The sequence below is a fragment of the Lagenorhynchus albirostris genome, chromosome 11, assembly GCF_949774975.1.
Source record: "Lagenorhynchus albirostris chromosome 11, mLagAlb1.1, whole genome shotgun sequence".
Taxonomy (NCBI): domain Eukaryota; kingdom Metazoa; phylum Chordata; class Mammalia; order Artiodactyla; family Delphinidae; genus Lagenorhynchus; species Lagenorhynchus albirostris.
In genome coordinates this window covers 97235940-97257214 of record NC_083105.1, presented here as the reverse complement: position 1 = coordinate 97257214, position 21275 = coordinate 97235940, and the positions used below count along the sequence as shown (strand labels likewise).

Here is a 21275-nt window from a genome sequence, read left to right as displayed (position 1 = left end):
TCATATTATTCCTCTGCAAATTCTTATATATTTCAGCCTCTGGCCTATTAAACTTTTCTCAAAGTACTCTACTTTCTGTCACATAAAGTAATAAGAAAGCAAAAATATTATCCATGAAATATTTTAATTGCTAAAAAAAAGAATGCATACTCAGGATTACAGCTTGATCACTACATTTCACATTTAGATATTAAAGGGTTTTTTTTTGTCTTCTAGCTAAATATATAATACTATATATATATATTACATTATATTTACAATGTGCTAGGAATTCATCTATACATGCATTATCACATTTAATTTTTCCCAATCCCATAAGGCACTATTATTAAACCTATTTTACAGATGAGAAAACTGACTCAGAGGCATTGACTATTTCTGAGTACAGATGATTAGTAAGAAGCAAAATCAGGACTTAAATTAACATATCCAAAATCCAAATGACTCTTAACTTATATTCCATTTTCCTGAGTTGTCAGAATTAAAAGTCATTCCTTTAAATGTAATTAAAGGCAGTAAATTCCAGTTGAGCCTTTTCTTTCTTTCCACCCTTGCAATATCCAGGATTAAGACTGTATTTTTCCCTTCCTCTTTGAAACATTAACTCATTCTCCCATACACAGATAATTTGGCATCAAACGTTTCTTGCCATGTGTTACATGTTTTGTTATGTTTCTTTTTCCAACCCTTTTTTGACATTTGTTATGTATATGAAATTTGAGGAGCAGGGGTAGAGAGGTCAAAGTACTAAAAATGGGAAAGTTAGGGAAGGATTAGACTCTCTTTTCCTGGAAATTGAGAAAAATAAAAAGCTCAAGAACTTATTTGACATCTACAAGACATTTGCTGCAGCATTATTTATAACTGTAGCAAATCAGATAAATATCCCTAATAAGGTAACTATTAAACATGCTATGGTACAGTTACATAATAGGATACTACTTAGCTTTTAAATGAGTAATTTTATTTAACTCTGGGAAGTAGAATTAGAGAGGAACTGTTTTTCTTTTTATGTCTTCTTTACCATTTAGATATTTGCAATAGTCACGTATTATTTTAAAGAACGAGGTTTTTTTTATGTATCTAAATATATTCCAGTGAGAAAATCATGTTAAAAAAGTTTGTAGGGAGACTGTCCCCTTGGCGGATGCGCCGGATCACGGGGAGCCTGGGAAGGGGAAGGTAGAATTAGAAGATCATGTGACGCTGAAGTGTGAGGATTTATCTTGGTGGCTAGGTTGCTGGTTCCACTGCAGGTATAATTATGCAAAGCTAAGAATCCAGGAAAGACTTGACAGAGAAGGAATTTAAAACAAGATTTTATATGAAAGTACCCACCTTGATCCTGAAAGAAAACCAACCAACAGCGGCAGCAGCAGCAATTGAGCAGTCTTAAGCACAGAAAACCCAGATACAACTCACTTCGGTGGGAACAAAGCTGAGATCAACTATACGAAGCATTTTATGTACCACAAGGCTTTCAATCAAGTAAACAAAGTATGTGTAAGTTGTAGTTTTTTTACACGTGTATGAATATTTACAACCTTATTCTGGCCCTGTAGCTACTGTCAGTATAGCACACAGTGGACTCATAGTTAAAATAAACCTCGTGTTTAACATGCTTATAAAAAAAAAGAAAAAACAATTTGTATAATATGATTATATAGTTGCTTTTTAAAATATATATGTATGTGTATGTATATATTTGTGTATGTACATACACACAAACACATAGATGGATATATACCAAAGATGTAAGCTTAAAGATTATTATAATTTACCTCATTTTCTACTATATCTATAATTAGCATTTGTATGGTTTTTGCTCATGAGATTTTTTTAAATCAAAAAAAGAAACCGATAAGCTAGTTTTGTTTTGCTTTTTCCCTGAGACAGGGAGAAGCACTTGCATTCATTTTCCATTTACTTTCTATTAAGGAGGGTGATATGGAGCAGAATAAAAATATAGTCACTGAAACATGCAAGGAATAAAAATGTACAAGGTTCACCCTTCTCAATAATAGAACATATTATATAATTCTTCATGAGTGCTAGTCTACCTTGAGCGAAATGCTTCTTCATACTATTGGTGACCAATATGCCACAATACATATTTTGGAAGCACTTATGAAAGACCTGTGTGTTATATGAAACATGGTATAGTGGATAAAATTTGTGTATTCAAATCCCAGCTTTGACACTCAATAACTGAGAACTTAAGTCATTTAACTGATCTGGTAGTCAGTTTCCTCATCAGTAAAATGGGGATAATAATATTACTTACATCATAGTGTTGGGGAGGGACTGTGTGATTTCATGCATGGAATGCACTTAGATAAGTGCACGAAGGAAGAGTAACCTAGAAATTGAAAGAGGCTTAAAAGACAAGGCAACCAAATGCAATCTGTATGGATCAAGAGACATATCTGTCAAATACAATGTATGGACATTTGGGGGGATCCTGATTTGAACAAAGCAACTGGAAAAAACATCAAGCAATTGGTGCAATTTCAATCCTGACTTCGGTGATATAAAAGAATTACTGTTATATTTTAGATATGTTAATAGAATTGTGTTATTATTATTTAAAGATATTTATCTTTTCATGATGCATACTGAAGTATTTAGTCATGAAAAGCCTGAAATTTGCTTCAAAATAAGCAAGTGATGAGGAAGAGAGGTATAGGTAATAAATGACTAGCCAAGTGTTGCTTATTACAACGTGGGTTTTTTTCATTTGTCTTTTTTTAATACTATTTTCTCTACTTTCGCATATGATTGAAATTTTACAAAATAAATAGTTTTTTTTAAATACTGTTTAAAAGCACTGGAACATAGTAAGGACTCTGTAAATGTTTACTACTATTACATGCTTTATATTTATATTATCTAATGTTTGTTTTACACCCTTCAGATCACAGTGTGTTTTCATTTACACGAAGTCTTTTAGTACTAACACTAAACCTAGAAGGTATCCCATTTTACAACTGAGAAGACTGAACTAGAGGCAAGACTGCAAGGCGGCCCGATATACCACTTCTGCTTTTCCAGCTTCCAGGGAACCCTCGGTAAAAGGACTAGGAGGTAGCCCGCAACCTCTAAGCAAAGGGTTCTTGCTTCCTTTAGAGGCTGTCGTCAGATCTAGTGGGGAGAGAATAAACAAACATACAAATGATTCACTTAAAAATATTTATCAGACAAAATCTGAGCCCACATTTGCGCATCAGAAAAATTCTAGCGGCTACTTTAAAAGGTAATCTCGGAAGAAAAGAATAGAACACAGAAGAAGAGATTATATCGTAAAGGAAAAGTTCTCTCCGTGGTTTGTATTTCTTTTACATAACTTTATTATTGTAAGTTTCATTAGTTTACCTACCTAACCTGTTTATTCTTTCTAAAAATAAGACTAGGACTAAGGTTAGGGGACCAGAGACGAGAAACTGCGTGGGAAGCGAAGTAGGGAGGCAGGAGGACGTCACATCCCAGTTGTTTAGAGGCCCAGCCACCTAACAGCTCTGCGCCACCTTAAGAAGCGTTAGCCTCTCCCCAAGCCGAGCAGGCCCTCGGCTCCTCCCACTCCCGTGTCAGCTCCGACCCGGGAACGTGGGGAAGGGAGGAGAGACACACTGAATGGAAAGATTGGCGCCGGGGTCTGCAGGGTCTCCCCTTCCCCCTACTCTACCGGCGCGGGGAGGAACGTGTAAAACACGGGCCTTTGGGGTTTGGATCCTTTCCTGATGATTCAGGATGGGAATGTGTTCTACTGAAATGGGGGGCGAGCGGGGGGAGGGATATGAGGGGTGGGGCTCATCTTGGGGTGAGGTCGAAGGGGAACAGAACTGGGGCGTTTGAGACACGCAGTATGCAGTGATCGTTGGTCGAAAATTGTTAAGTTCAAGAGATCCGGACGCACCTCTTCAAACCATTTCCAAAAGAGGGGGCAAGTTTTCCATTCCCCGCCCAATTCTCCGTCTTCATTTTAATTGATTGGGTTTAAGGTAGGCCGGGCCCAAGGTTGCTTGTTGATTGGCTACGTATGTAATCTATCAGGATGACGCAAGCGAGAGGCGGATGTTTGGGGAGGAAGTGAAGATTATTTTAGTACCTCCCACCCCAACTACTGATTGGTTGGGATTTGCCGTGATGTAAAACAAGGCGTAAAGATGTCCACGAAAGGGAAGGGCCAATTGGCCATTCTCTCAGAGACGATGTCTACGGTGGAATTGGGAAGAGTGAGACGGCGTCTGCTATTGTAGTGAAGGACTAAATGGATTGAAACCCGGAAATGAGTTTAGAAGGGAACTGAAGGAGAAAGGGAAATCCGCGAAACCTTCGTTGCCCTCAAACAAGGCCATTTCCTGCGTGGGATCGATAGTTTCCTGTTTACTCAGCGAAGTTAGCGGCTACCGTGGTTTTCTAAAATATACGTGATAATTAAATTCATATGAGCCTTTGGTCCCAGACTTCCCATTTACTTATACTAAAAGGATGAAAGAGACAGAAGAAAGGAAAAGCGTGGGGTTTAGCCTTGCCTCTAGGGAAGGATGGGGAAACCGAGGTTCTCATACAGAAAGTTAAGGACTGACCCTGGATCACAGTATCCTAGCAGGTGGGTTCCTAAAGAAACCATTCACAAAATAATTGGAGAGGCTGCGTGGAGGTGAAGGAAACTGTAAAAGTTTGTCTGAAGGAAGGGCATTAATCACATTACAGGAAACTGCTTGGATATGGAGTGTATTTTATTCATCGTTGCATATCCAGTGTCTAGCAGTGTCTGATACATGGCAGGTTATGAACCGAACCAAAATGAGAAGACTTTTACAAAGTATGCCAGACCTTTAAAATATGTTTTTAAAGGTATATATGCCAATTTTATGATCCTGGAAAAATGTTTCACACTCACCACCTGGGTTTTTCCAGCCATAAATTGAAAGATAAATCTGCTCCCACAGATCTACCTAGGAAGCTACCTATCTGTGAAAATGCTACCATTTTCTCCTTAACACCCTGAGGCATTTAAAATTTGAAAGTAGATTTCCCCTCAACCTACCTTCCTAGGAAAATTGAAAAGATAGATGGAATTGGAGAAAAGATATCCTCTACATCCAGTGAATGAAAAATAAGGTGTTTAACCTACAATCTGCAATTCCAGGGTAGGAAGGACTATTTGAGAGTGTTGAGAGATGCCATCTATACTGTAAATTATGGAATTCCCTTGCTTCCCAGCACAAATGGACCTTTTTTTTCTTTCCTAGTCCAGACTTTTTCTTACAGCTACATTTCAGCAAAGCTCTAACACTGTCTAAAAATTGTGCTTTGAAATTGAGGGACCAGAATAAGGACTTCCCATCAGTATTATAACTGTCCCCACTGCAGAGCTGCAAGGGCTATGGGTCAAGATTCAGTAACAGGTAACTTCTGTTCATCCAAAGTGATCCCATCTTTTTATGATTTTCCAGGATCTCCTAGGCCAGATAGTTTACAAGAGAGTATATCATACTAGCCCTTCAGTATCGTTATGGCCATAGTTTAGAAATAAGAGGAGGAACGAGAGGCAGCTGTATTTGCAATAATAAAAGTACCATGGGAAAATTATTACTAGGCTGTAAATAATTCTAGCATAATAAGGTATATCTTGCTTATGCCAAAGTGGGATTGAGGGTGGGCCCAGGGAGGGGGAGGATATTAAAATTTTTTTCAAGAATTGTCTAGGCTTCCGGCGCGTCGGTTACTCGGCTGGGGGAACCTTTGGCGTGGTGGTCGCCTGGGTAGTTCCCGCCGCGTGAGAGGAGGGCGAGGAGGGTTTGAGCATGAGCATGGGAGAAGGGGACACCCTGATATCAGTGGGTTATGAAACTGGGGGGAAGGCACACGGGGTGTTTTTCCGCAAATATACTCAGGCTGAGGGGCAAAAGCTGGAATTTGGAGGCTGAGTCCAGAATACTGACCAGGGCACAGTATGAGGGCAATTTCAAGGTTGCATCTCCAAAGTGCGTCATATGCAGGGATGGTTGGAAAAAGAGGGGATCCCAAAACAAACGCACGTCGACAGAGCAAATTTCTACAATGAGAAAGGCATCTCATAGTTGGACTACTCAGATTCCTAACTTGTAAAATAATGGCCAGAATTTAAATTTTCCAAGATAAACTAAGTGGTTTTGCTTTTTATTGTTAGTAGAGATAGAACTATTCTGTGTTCAGTATTAGAATTTATCAGTAAGTTATTTTAGTATCAGATATTTGATTATTATTGCATATTATATGTATGACGGGAGGATTACAACTACAATTCTAATCAACAAAAACACATTAGAACCTTTAAAAACAATTGTGTTTGTGAGAGAAAAGGGCATTTTGTTCTTAGTAATGTTAAATGAATATGTGGAAACATGCAATATTATTTTTAGGTTAATAATTCATATACTTAAAGAACTGTGAGGCTTCCCTGGTGGCGCAGTGGTTGAGAATCCGCCTGCCGGTGCAGGGGACGCGGGTTCGTGCTCCCGGTCCGGGAAGATCCCACATGCCGCGGAGCGGCTGGGGCCGTGAGCCATGGCCGCTGGGCCTGCGCGTCCGGAGCCTGTGCTCCGCAACGGGAGAGGCCACAACAGTGAGAGGCCCGCGTACCGCAAAAAAAAAAAAAAAAAAAAAAAAAAGAACTCTGAAGAGACCTAGATCTCAAGGAAAAAAAACTGCTGTTGTTCCTCACCACAGGCCCACGCCCTCCAGTGAGTAAAGATAAACCACTGGCATCTTGATTAGTGAGAACATGAGACACTGAGTCATAGCCTCTTGGGCATCAGGAAAATCAGAAAAAACACCAGGACCTGCTTAGGACCTGCCGAATGAACTTGGACAAGTCACCTTACCCCTGGGCCTTCCTTTATTGCAAACTAAAATTAGTATTACAGATAAATATTAACATTTAAGAAAGGAGGGGGGAAAAAAGGTATGGAAGAAACAGTTTGTAAAAGGAACATATACAGTAGTACCCTCTTAGCACTTTCACCTTCTGAGGTTTCAGTCATCCACGATCAACCGCTGTCTGAAAATATATTACATGGAAAATTCCAGAAATAAACAATCCACAGGTTTTAAATTGTGCGCCACTCTAAGTAGCATCATGAAATCTCAAGCCATCCCATTTCATCCTGCCAGGGATGGGAATCATCCCTTGGTCCGGTTTATTGATGCTGATTACTCACTTGGCAGCAGGCTGCTCTATCAGGGGTACCGTCATGGTATCACATTCACATACATTTTATTACAGTATGTTGTTACAACTGTTCTAGTTTATTGTTAGTTACTGCTGTTAATCTCTTACTGTGCCTAATTTATAAATTAATCTTTATCATGTGTATGTATGTATGTATAGGAAAAAACATAGTATATATAGGGTTGGGTACAATCTGCGGTTTCAGGCATCCGTTGAGGGTCTTGGAAAGTATCCCCCATGGATAAGAGGGAACTACTATAATAAGAAAAGATATTTAAAAAATAAGGAAGGGGACTTCCCTGGTGGTCCAGTGGTTAACAATTCACCTTCTGATGCAGGGGATGCAGGTTTGATCCCTGGTCTGAGAACTAAGATCCATATGCCGTGGGGCAACTAAGCCCACGGGCCACAACTACTGAGCCCGCACATTCTAGAGCCCGTGCTCCACAACTAGAGAGCCCACACGCTCTGGAGCCCATGCGCCACAATGAAAGATCCCGCATGCAACAACTAAGACCCGATGCAGCCAAATAAATAAATAAATATATTTTTTAAAAAAATAAGGAAGGCATTAGATTAGTGAAGCTCTTAGTTCCCTTAAGGGTCTGAAAGTCTATTATTTAACTTTTTTTTCTGGACTCCTAATAACCTTCTACATGGACCTCAACTTGTAGACTTATGCCAACCCTACTTAGGCCATCTAGTCCTGTTCAGTGACCCAGATTTGATGAGGAGAAACACAGATTTTTTTTCATGTCACTGTATTTGCTCAAAAGCATTCCATGGCTACCAGTAAAATATAAAACACACTATTCAGCTTGGCATTCAAAGCCCTCCTCAACCTGTCCCTAACCCATATTTTGCACAATTCCTGCTCCCAAAAAACCACTGGCATCACATAAACAGGTGCCTTTATTTCTGTTAACATTTTCCCCCATTTCAACAAATATTCATTGAGCTTATTAATCAATTCTATGTCCCAGACTTTATGTTGGAAACTTCAACAAGTTCAAAGATGAATCAGGCTCAGCCCCTGCTAGAGTGCATCCATACCAGGTTGCCCAAGACTATCTTGGGTTTGGCGCTAAAAGTCCCCTGTTGTGAGAAACCCCTGAGTCCTGGGGAAAGTGAGACAGTTGATTACCCTGGTCCCTGCCCACGGAGAAATCATGAGCCTCTTAAGAGCCCTTCTAACTCAGAAACTCTGCATAGATGCATATTCTTTTCCCCAACTTTCTTCCAAGGGAATTATTTTGGACTTCCCTAACAGTATAGTATTAAAGACTGCGCCCAAGCAATGACTTTTATTTGTAACACCTCCTAGATGATGAACTCCTGGGAGGCAGAGACATCATTCCAGGACTCCACAGTGCCTCCTAGTGCCTTATTTACTAATATAGTGACTATAAAATGAATGTATGTTGAATTGAATAGAGGAGAACTTGGACAAATTAATAATAGTTAAGGCTTTTTTCTTCTTTTTTTAATAAATTTATTTTATTTATTTATTTTTGGATCTGTTGGGTCTTCGTTGCTGCGCGCGGGCTTTCTCTAGTTGCGGCAAGCGGGGGCTACTCTTCGTTATGGTGCGCAGGCTTCTCATTGCGGTAGTTTCTCTTGTTGCAGAGCACAGGCTCTAGGTGTGTGGGCTTCAGTAGTTGCAGCACGCAGGCTCAGTAGTTGTGGCACACGGGCTATAGAGCGCAGGCTCAGTACTTGTGGCGCAAGGGCTTAGTTGCTCTGCAGCATGTGGGATCTTCCCGAACCAGGGCTCAAACCTGTGTCCCCTGCATTGGCTGGCAGATTCTTAACCACTGCGCCACCAGGGAAGTCCCTTTTTTTTCTTAACTAAAAAGATTTTTAAGTAAAACACATATGGAAAAATGCTCAGTTTGATTATTGTTTTTACAAAGTTAACAGCACCCTGACAAAATCACAGAACACACCCCAGAAGTCCTGGTGTCCCTTCCCAGTCACAACCCCCCAAAGGGTAACCACAGATTTAGATTTATGACACCACAGCTTAGTTTTGCCTGTTTTTGAACCTACCTGGTTTCTTCCACTCAACTTTGTGAGATTCATCCATATAATTGCAGGTTGCTATAGCACATTCACTCTCATTGCTGTATAATATTCCACTGTGTGAATATAACACAATGTAATTATCCATTCTTCTCTTAAAGGACATTTGGATTATTTCCAGTCTGGCATTGTTATGAATACTGCTGAGATGAACATTCTAATACCTATTTTTTGATGAACGTGTGTATGCATTTCTACTGAGTATATATCTAGGGGTGGAATTGTTGGGTCATAGGGCAGGCATATGTTCTGTCTGGTTTTTTTAAAATAATTTTTACTGAAGTATAGTTGTGTTTCTTATTGAAGAATGTTGTGTTTCTGGTGTAGAGCAAAGTGATTCAGTATGCATACATATATTTTTTAGATTCTTTTCCATTATAGGTTATTACAAGATATTGAGTATAGTTCCCTGTGCTATACAGTAGGTCCTTGTTGTTTATTTTATATATAGTAGTGTGTATATGTTAATCCTAAACTCCTAATTTATCCCCCCCACTTCCCCTTTGGTAACCATAGTGTGTTTCCTATGTCCGTGAGTCTATTTCTGTTTCGTAAACAAGTTCACTTCTATCATTTTTTTAAGATTCCACATATAAGTGATATCATATAATATTTATCCTTCTCTGACTTACCTCACTTCATATGATAATCTCCAGGTCCATCCATGTTGCTGCAAATGGCATTGTTTCATTCTTTTTTATGGCTGAGTAACATTCCATTATATACACATGTTCTGTTTTAATAAATATTGCTAAATATTTTCCAAAGTGCTCCAGTTTATCAACTTGTACCCCCATTAACCACGTATGAAAGTTCTGGCCTCCCGTATTTGGCATTCTCTCTCTCTTTCCTTTTCCTCCTCCTTCATCTTAACCATCCTAGTGGGTGTATGGTAGCATCTCCTGTGGTTTTAATTTGGAGTTCCCTGATATGACCAATTCAGATGCACACCTTTTTCCTGAGTTTATTGCTCACTGGGAATATTCCCTTTTGAGAAGTGTAATGCAGACATTTTTTAAAAAAACCTTGTCACTACTGACTCAGCCCTTGCTGAAAGGCCATGCTATCACTATGAGGCTCTAAATAATTCCAAGTTAGTAGGGGACAAAGGGGAGAACAATCTCCAAAGCACCGGTCCCTCTCTTGCCCACCAACCACTCCCCGGACAGCACCCACGAGGCAGCGTGGGACGACCTTTATTACTCCTAACCCCAAATTTTAAAGAGTCCTTTCCAGGAGGTGGAAGGAAAGACATTTGGGGCTTTTCATTAGAAAAGAGCCACCGGGTCCAAAAGAACCACTAGAAATTGCCCTCTGCCTTCTCAGCCTCGACCCCGGCCCACCCCGCAGAGTTGTCTGAGGGCAACACCCCCGGGGCGCGGAGGCGCTGAGAGGGAACCGGTATCTCTTAAAGCAGAAATGTTAACACCCTCTTAACGGCGGCATCAAGGATGGTGGGGCCCAGAGTCGTTTCCCCGTAAAGCGTTCCCCGCTCTCTTCTCGAAGATGCCTGGGCGTGGGGTGGGAGCGAGGTGGGCTGCGGCCCGGCCGGTCAGTTTGGCGCGAAGGTGAAGAGTAGGACTGGGGCAGCGGTTGTGGGGACTCAAGAGCGCGAGCCCTGCTCACGCCAGGGGTGGCTGCCTGCGTCCTGCTTAACGGAGGCAGCCGGACCCACGAGTCACGTTTTCCTCCCACATCAACGGATCGTTCAAAACAGAATCCTGGGCATCTCGTAGCTGCGCGGGGGACCTAACGGCCGCGCAGCCGGGCGGGCGGAAGCGCAGTGGCGGCATCGCTGTCACCCCCGGGCGTGGCCTCCTGGGACCAGCGGAGAGGCGTGGGTGAGCCCGGAGATGGGCGGTTGAGCGGAGCCGCCGGGCCCAACCGCCGTTGCCCGGTCCCGGTGGTGGGTGCGCAGCGCTGTCCCTGTGGCTGGCAGGCGGGAGGACGAGCTTCCGAGCTGGGCTCGGGTAGAGGTGGGTGGTGACTCACGGTTGGGCGGGACTAAGGGAGAAGCGGGTCCTAGGGCTCAGGAGAAACTAGCACGTAGCCTCAGAGTACTTGAGAGAATATTTGTTATTTCCTGAGCACCTACCGTGTCCGAGCCCTGCTCCAGGTGCTGGAGACCTCACAGTGAACGACGTGGGCAATGGTCCTGCCTTCCTGGAGTTATACTCTAGGGAAGGGATAGACAAGAAAATGCGTGGATGTGTAATAAAATGCCAGACAGTGATAAATCTTATGAAGAAAATATGTAGTAAGAAATGGGGAGGGGACTGACATATTCAATGGCAGGTGGGGGAAGGAATGGGTCTGAGGAAGTGCCTTTTGACCAAAGACCTGAAGAAAGTGAGAGCCGTAGAAAAACCATCCAGGCAAAGGGAACTGTGCTGGCCTTGAAAGATACCTACCAGGAGTTTAAGTGCTATGCAAATGATAACTCTGTAGGTTTTTGAAAGATGAAAATTGGAATTTCCTTAGAAGATTATGGCTCATTCATTCATTCACTGCAAGTATAGCACCTTACTTTTAAAGAAAAGTATATTTATTTGAGTTAGAAGAGTTGTAGAGGTTTTGGGTTTTTATTTTCTCCCCGAATGATGATGACCTGGAAGCCAAGAACTAGCAGACAGAGGAAAGGAGAGACACTGGGGGGCAGGGGCTGCAGAGAGAAATGAAAAGGAAAGGGTAATAAGGAGGCTGTGGAATAGTCAAAGGAATGGTCTGTCCTAATTCTCCCCTTCCTCCTAATAAACTCAGGAGATAACACTAGTGTTTCACCATACATCTCAGCTGATCCCCAACTATGCATCCAAGTCAGGAGAGTTGGTCAAGGAGGAAACACTCGGACTTGATAACCGGCTAAGCAGAGTCCTGATTTCTGACTCCAGTGCAGCTCACTGATGATGTTTAGGTGAAGCTGTGAGGAGGTGGTTTATTTCAAATATTTTATTAATTTTATACGGCAAAATAAGCCACATTAAATCACAGAGTTTTATGACAGCAAGTTCACCTAATCCCTGCTCCTTTTGCTGATGGGGAAACAGTGCTAGTTGGTGACAGAGCAATGACTCAAAATATAGAGGTTCCATTTTGCACCATATTCAGCTCTTTCCGTTTTCTCTCCCTTTACTTGATAAAATTCTTCCCACTGGCTACTGAACAAGTGGAAAGAGCTTTGTTGAGGACCCCAGAATTGGGTTAATCTAAGACACTAGAATTATATGAGGTTTCACCTACTTCCACAAGTACTTATTGGTGTGCCTGTGGGTCGGGGGGCTGACACAGCCTCATCTCTCAAGGAACTTAAGTAGATAAAGCAAATAAATAACTAGCCAATTACAATTTACAGGAAGCAGTACCTTAAAGAAGAATTGGAGGGCGAGTCAATTCTTAGTAGAGCAGAGAGATGGAGAGCAACAAACAGGATGTGAGTATTAAGAATTTATGTCAGATTGGTATCAGCTTGTTTTGTCATAGTTATGTTAGTAATCTCAATACCTGTCGTTTCCCTAAACTTTTGTTGTCTTATTAACGCGGACCTACATAAGTGGTGGTGGGAGAGACTATTGCAGCCAATAGACTCGGTACATTCCCATATTATTTTTATTCACAATTAATTAGTATTTGCCATGTGTGGCATTTTGTGCTTTAACATCAAGAATAATAAAAATGATAAAATATCCATGTTCAGCATTGTAATTGCAAACAGGCCTCGGTAAAATTATACACAACTGGACGAGAGGGAATTACCTTAAAAACTGCCATGACTATATAGGTGTGAAGAATCATAGCTGAATTTGCACCATGATAAGAACTCTTATAGAGCTGACTCTAAAGTGTTACTGAGTCATATTACTTGCAAAGCACTGTGATGAAGAGTCACAAAAAGATATTAAAGAATTTATGACCCTTTGGCCTGGGATGGGGACAGGGTAGGCTTCATCTGGTGACTAAATCACATATTGCCTGAAGCCAAGGGTTTAGCCCATGTGATCTATCCAGAAAGACTTTAAATAAGCTCCTTCTCAGGGAATTCACTGGGATCTTGAATGGCGGTCTTATCAGACTGCCAGATTCTTTCCCAATTTTTTTATTGGTCAAACTAAGGAAAGCAGAGTTGGGGGAAGAACAAGGCAGGCAATTGCTCTTCCTTAGCACATTTTCCAAAACATCGCATCTTTTGGAAAATCTTAAAAGTCAATACATTTTTAAAGATGGTAGGTCTACATGATAGTTGTTAAGGCTATTTTGGAAAGACATTGGTGGAAACACTGTGAGGACAAGGTGTGAGACACAGAAATCAAGGAGTGATCCTTTTTTAAAATGTGTTCAACGCTTTACCAATGGTGAGCAAAGCCACTGTGCCTCCTGTCCACCCCAGCTCCCACCGAGCTCCCCCTGCTGCATAATTATTTAATAATTAGATTTGACTACTTAAGATTGGATACTACTGTGTTTTTCCATTTCAAAAATCATAGGGTAGTCTACCTCTCTTATTTGTGGGCTTCCTAATTATGCCAACCTTATCATTATTAAGATATCGTATATCGCCGTCGTGGTGGTGGTTTTATTAAAAAAGAAGTACGTGCCTGCGAGACATCTCAATAATAGAGAAATTAAACGACAGAGTCCCCAGAATTTTAGTGGGAATTAAGGATAAGCAAAGGTTTAAGATAGTTGTTGCTGTTGTTACTGGCATTAAAAACAGTGATTTTCCATCAACTGTACCCCAACAAAGACGAAAAACAAAAAACCAGTGATTTTACTTTTGACAAGGCCATTTTGACATAGCCAGATGCAAATGGCTGTGAAAGTTTGTCGTATTTTATACCTATTAGCCAGACACTATAATTAACTCTTTGGATGACATCGATCTTTGCTGATTATTGTGACAATTAAATTAGATAATATATTCTCAGCACTTAGCAAAGTATTTGGCTGTAAAGGAAAAAATCTCAGTTTTTCTGCACACCAAGCAATTCTCTGTGGCTCCAACTGGATGTCCTAAAATTTAACTCAATTCTGACACTGTCTAACCAGGTCCCACAAGTAAAGGTCTCAGTCCCACAAGACTGCTGCTGTCCCGACCCACACATACTTCAGACACTGGTTGCAAGCCCAGGTTATCACCTGTGCTTCTGACCAACCAGCTATAGATCAGAGGTTACAATGACCCCCGCCTTGGGTTCCATTAATTTGCTAAAATGGATCACAGACCGCAGGGAAACACTTATGTCTACCAGTTTATTAAAAGATATGATAAAGGATACAGATGAACAACCAGATAAAGAAATACATAGGGCAGGGTCTGGGAGGGTCCTGAGCATAGGAGCTTCCGTCCCCATGGAGTTGAGGTGCGTCACCCTCCCGGTGTGAGGTGTTTACCAACCTGGAAACTTTCCAAACCTCCTACTATTGGGATTTTATGGAGGCCTCCTCACACAGACACGATCAATTATTAACTCCATTTCCAGCCCCTCTCCCCGTTCTGGAGGACGAGGGGTGGGCTGATAATTCCAAGCTTCTAATCACAGCTTGGTCTTGCTGGTGACCAGCCCCCATCCAGGAGCCCATCGACACTCACCTCATCAGAACAAAAGATGTTCCTAGTGCTCTTATCACTTAGGAATTTACAAGCGTTTCAGGAGCCCTGTGTCAGGGACCTGGTCAAAGACAATTATTAGAATGAGAGATGTTCCCAGTGTTCTTATGACTCAGGAAATTACAAGGGTTTTAAGAGCTCTATGCCAGGAACCGGGGACAGATATATATATAATCTCACATTGGCATATAGAAGATGTTAAATAATTGGGAATTAATTATTATTTACATACATTTATTCGTGAGGCAGATGTTACTATCTGAAAACAAGGTTTAAGATCTTGAGATATGTTTTTAAGGTCACATAACTAGTGCTAGAGCTGGCCTGTGACCAGTGTCTTTATGCCGAAGCTCTCTTTCCTTTCCTCTGTTCTACATTGTTCCCCTACAGACAGATCAAGAGGTTCAGAATTCAAGAGCAATCAGGAGAAATCAATTGTAGTGTGAAACAGATAACCTACATTATTATCGACCCATTGAATTTCAGTTCAGGCTCAAGAGGAGATCAGGAAGGAATACAGAGTTAGAAAACAAATGTAAAGACTTTCAAACATCCTTACTCTCCAGCCGTAGGTAACTCTTTAGCTCGATATGTTAGGGAATGCCATGGAGGTAAAATGACACATAAACATCATTATACAGTTCATGAAGGGAATCAGACCTATTGTTCTTTCATTCAAGTATTGTTCCTCTGACAAAATAGTTCATGGGATAATAAATATCAATAGAGTTATTTTTCCTGGAAAGAGGTGGTTTCCACATAGTTCTCTGTGACTCACTTATTTATTCAAGTATTTCTTGAGTGATATTATATGACAGGCACTGTTGGTGCCTGAGACTGCCCTCATGGAGCTTATTCTAGTGAAGGAAGTGATAAATTCTATGAAGAAAAATAAAGTAAGGGAGTAGATGGTGGAACGATGGGGAGGGTTGCGTATTCTAAATAATATGGTCATGGAAGCCCTCTCTAAGGTAAATTTGAGCAGAAGCCAGAATAACACTGGAGAGCCAGCCGTGAGAAGGAGATCCAAGGAAAGAGTGTTTCAGACAGAGTGAGTGTGTAAGGGCCCTGGAGTGTAAAGGTTTAGCAGATTAGAGCAGCGGGTCAAGAACCTCTTCTGTAAAGAGCCAGATAGTAACTGTGTTAGGCTTTGTGGGCCATGTGGTCTCTGTTACAACTATTCAACATGGCTACTAACGCAGCCACAGACATTATGTAAGGAGGTAGGCATGGTGTGTTACAATGACATTTTATTTACAAAAACAGGCAGAGGCTTGACATCAAAAGCACAGGCCTAGATAGATAGATAGATAGATAGATAGATAGATAGATAGATAGGGCCTCACTAAAATTAAAAGCTTTTGCTCTGCAAAAGACCCTATAAAGAGAGTGAAAAGATAGACCACAGAAACAATATTTGCAAAGCACATATTGACAAAGGACTTGCATCTAGAAAATAAAAAGCCCTTTCAACACAACTCAACAGTAAACTATAATCAAGACAGTGTGGTATTAGCATAAGGTTAGACATATAGATCAATGGAATAGAATTGAGAGTACTCAAATAAATCCCATGCATCCGATTTTTCAACAAGGATGGCAAGACCATTCAATGGGGAAGAATAGTGTTTTCAACAAATGTTACAGGGTCAACTGGATAGCCACCTGCAGAAGAGTGAAGTTAGACCCTTACCTCATACCATATACAAAAAGGAACTCAAAATGGATCAAAGACCTAAGTTTAAGAGCTAAAACCATAGAACTCTTAGAAGAACACATAGATATAAATATTTATGGTCTCGGATTAGGCAACAGTTTCTAATATATGACACCAAAAGTATGAGTAACAAATGAAAAAAATAGATATGTTGGACATAATCAAGGTTAAAAACTTTTGGACGTCAAAGGACACCATCAAGAAAGTGAAAAGAGGGGCTTCCCTGGTGACGCAGTGGTTGGGAATCTGCCTGCCAATGCAGGGGACATGGGTTCAATTCCTGGTCCAGGAAGTTCCCACATGCCGCAGAGCAACTAAGCCCGTGCACCACAACTACTGAGCCTGCGCTCTAGAGACCATGCTCCACAAAGAGAAGCCACCGCAATGAGAAGCCCGTGCACCACAACGAAGAGTAGCCCCTGCTCTCCGAAACCAGAGAAAGCCTGCGCGCAGCAACGAAGACTCAGCACAGCCAAAGATAAGTAAATAAGTTAATTAATTTAAAAAAAAATGAAAAGGCACAGAATGGGAGATAATTTTGGCAAATCATGTATATGATAAGGGACTTGTATCTAGAATATATAAAGACTATTACAATTCAATAATAAAAAGACAAATAACCCAATTTTTTAAATGGGCAAAGGATCTGTGTAGACATTTCTCAGAAGAAGATATAAAAATGGCCAATAAGCACATGAAATGATGCCCAGTACCATTAGCCATTAGAGAAATGCACATCGGAAATCACAATGAAATATTACCTCACACTCACTAGGTTGTCTATAATTGAAAATACAGATACTGGAATGCTTTGGCGAGGGTGTGGAGAAATCGAAACCCTGATACAGTGCTGGTAGGAATGTAAAATGGTACAGATGGCAGTTTCTCAAAAAGTTAAACATAGAATTACCCTACAACCCAGAAATTTCACTCCTAGGTGTACCCAAGAGAAATGAAAACATATGTCCACACAAAAACTTGACTTGAGTGCTCATAGCAGCATTATTCATAATAGTGGAAACAACCCAAATGTCTATCCACTGATGCTCGGATAAATGAAATGTGGTATGTCCAATAAATGAAATGTGGTATGTCCAATAAAATGGAATTTTTTTTTTGGCTGTACCACGTGGCTTGCGGTTCACCAACCAGGGAACAAACTCCAGCCGTCGGCAGTGGAAGTGCAGAGTCCTGACCACTGGACCACCAGGGAATTCCCTAAAATGGAATATTATTTAACAATAAAAAGGGATAAAGTACCGATACATGCTACAACATGGATGAATCTTGAAAACATTATATTGTACTAAGTAGAAGAAGCCAGTCACAAAAGACCACATATTATTTGATTTCATTTATATGACATGTCTAGAGTAGGCAAATCTATGAAGATAAAGAGTAGACTAGTGGTTGTCTAAGCCTGGGAGTTTGGGGGAAATCAGAGAGTGACTGCTAACGGGTGAGGATTTTCTTTTGGGCGTGATGAAAGTGTTCTACAGTTAATTGTGATGGTGGTTGTTGCACAACCCTGTGAATATACTAAAAACCACTGAATTGTACACTTTAAATGGTGAATTGTATAATATGTGAGTTATATCTCAATAAAGCTGTTATTAAAAAAAATCAACAGTTAATAAAATGGGCAAAAGACATTGAGCAGACATTTCAATGAAGAAATTATACAGATGACAAGCACATGAAAGGATGCTCAACATCGTTAGCCACTAGGGAAATGTAAATTAAGGCCACAATAGGTATAACCACGTGCCTTTCAGAATGGCTAAAATGAAAAATAATAACCCCATTTTCTGGCAAGCATGCAGAAGAGCTGGATCCTTCATACATTACTGGTGAAAGTATAAAATGGCGCAACGACTCTGGTATAGAATATGACAGTTTCTTACAAAACTAAACATGCACTTACCCTATCACCCAGCAATTGCAGTCTTGGGCATTTATCCCAGAGAAATAAAAACGTAATCATAAAAAACCTGTACTTGAAGGTTTATAGCAGCTTTATTTGTCAGAGCCAAAATCTAGAAACAACCTAATTGTCCTTAGGTTGATGAAAGGTTAACAAACTATGGTACATTCCTACCATAGAATACTACTCAGCAATAAAAAGGAACAAACTACTGATACATACAACAACTTGGATGGGTCTCAAGGAAATTATGCTAAGTGAAAAGAAGCAACCTCAAAAGGTTACATGTTATGTGATCTTGTTATGGACTGTATGTTTGTGTTCCCTCAAAATTCATTAAGTTGAAATCTAATCCCAAATGTGATGGTATTTGAAGATGGGGACTTTGGTAGGTAATTAGGTCATGAGGATGGAGCCTTTATGGATGGGATGAGTGTCTTTATAAAAGAAACCAGGGCTTCCCTGGTGGCGCAGTGGTTCAGAGTCCGTCTGCCGATGCAGGGGACACGGGTTCGTGCCCCGGTCCGGGAAGATCCTGCATGCCACGGAGTGACTGGGCCCGTGAGCCATGGCCGCTGAGCCTGAGCGTCTGGAGCCTGTGCTCCGCAACGGGAGAAGCCACAGCAGTGAGAGGCCTGCATACCGCAAAAAAAAAAAAAGAAGCCAGACAGACTTCCCTGGTTACACAGTGGTTAAGAATCCGCCTGCCAGTGCAGGGGACATGAGTTCGAGCCCTGGTCCGGGAGGATCCCATATGCCGCGGAGCAACTAAGCCCGTGCACCACAACTACTGAAGCCTACGCACCTAGGGCCCGTGCTCTGCAACAAGAGAAGCCACCGCAATGAGAAGCCCACGCACCGCAATGAAGGGTAGCCCCTGCTCACCGCAACTAGAGAAAGCCCGCGCGCAGAAACGAAGACCCAACGCAGCCAAAAATAAATAAATAAGAAGCCCAAGAACTAACTCAGTCTTCCTCTGCTGTGTGAGGACACAGTGCGAAGATGCCTGTCTGAAAACCAGGAAAAGGACCTTAACTAGAACCCAACCATGCTAGCACCTTGATCCTGGACTTCCAGCCTTCAGAACTGTGAGCAATAAATGTGGTTTAAGTCACCCGGTCTATACTACTCTGTTATGGCAGCCCAAACTAAAATAGGTCCCATTTATATACATTTTTTTCTTTTGTTTTTCTTTATATATACATTTTTAAATGGCAAAATTATAGAGATGGAGGACAGATTAAGGGTTGCCACCGGTTGGGACTCGGGGCCAGAGATGACCGGCTATAAAAAGAAGCACGAGGGACCCTCCTCCTCCTCCTCTGCCTTCTCCTCCTCCTCGGAGGTATCCTTCTGATAGAGCTACTGATATTTTGTATCTTGACCGGGATGGTGGTCATAAGAACTTACACAAGTGATGAAATTACGTAGAACTGGGCTTCCCTGGTGGCGCAGTGGTTGAGAGTCCGCCTGCCGATGCAGGGAACACGGGTTCGTGCCCCGGTCCGGGAAGATCCCACATGCCGCGGAGCGGCTGGGCCCGTGAGCCATGGCCACTGAGCCTGCGCGTCCGGAGCCTGTGCTCCGCAACAGGAGAGGCCACAGCAGCGAGAGGCCCGCATACCGAAAAAAAAAAAAATTACGTAGAACTAAACACACACACATAAGTGAGTGTATGTAAAACTGTCAAAATCTGAATAAGGTGAGTAGACTTATCAGTATCAGTTCCCTGGTTGTGATATTGTGACTGTGTTATGCAAGATGTTGCCATTAGGGGAAACTGGGTGAGGAACATAACGGGATTTCTGTATTATTTCTAACTACCTGTGAATCTATAATTATCTCAAAAAGTTAAGGAAAAAAAAATTAACGACAACCAAAAACGGGGTAGGGTGCATTTGGCCCATGCATTCAAAGAACAGCAGGGAAGGAGTGTGCTGCATCCGGAGAAGAGTGGCAGGAAGTGAGGTGGGGAGACAGCCCAGAGCAGATCAGGTAGTGCCCGGTAGTCCATGATGAGATGCTTACCTTTTTTTTTTTTCTGAATATGTTGGAAGGCCACTGGAAGGATTCCGACCAGGGGACAAGTAAGTGCAGATTTATGTTTTTAAGATCACTGTTTCTGTGAGTGGGAGAATGCACTGTAGGGGGCAAACGTAGAAGCAGAGAGATCAGTTATTTGCTGTTGTATTGGTAGAGATAACGGTGACTTGGACAACGGTGGTAGTAAGGGGTAGTAAAAACTGCTAGATTCAACAGGCAGGACTTGCTAATGAATTGGGCATGGGGTTCAAGCGTAATACGGAAGTCAATATTAGTTCCTTGATTTTTTAGCTTAAGCAATTGAGGTAGGAAATTGGAGGAAGAACAAGTTAGGAGAGGAGAGACCAGGAGCCTGGGGCACTCCTGGCTTTGAGATTCTCATTAGCCCTCCATGTGGAGACATCCAAGTCTACAGCCTAAAGACCAGGTCCAACTGGAGTCTGAGATTTGATGTAAATGGTATTTAAAGCCATGGGCCTGGAGGAGGGAACCCAGGGAGTGAGTGTTTGTAGAAAAGTGTCTTAAGGATTGAACTTTGGGAACATTCCAGCATTTAGAAATGCTGATAAAAGGCAGTAAGACAAATGAGAAACCAGAGCAAATTGGTGTATGAAAAGCCAAGGGAAGAAATTTACTCGAACAAGGAGAGAGTGATGAGTTTTGTCAGATGTTTTGGAGCGGTCAGGTT

General features: G+C 41.5%; 1 pseudogene; it reads left to right on the top strand.

Moving 5' to 3' along the window:
- The first annotated feature begins 5810 nt into the window (after positions 1-5810).
- On the top strand, positions 5811-6119 carry LOC132529354 (acylphosphatase-1-like; annotated as a pseudogene).
- Positions 6120-21275: the final 15156 nt, after the last annotated feature.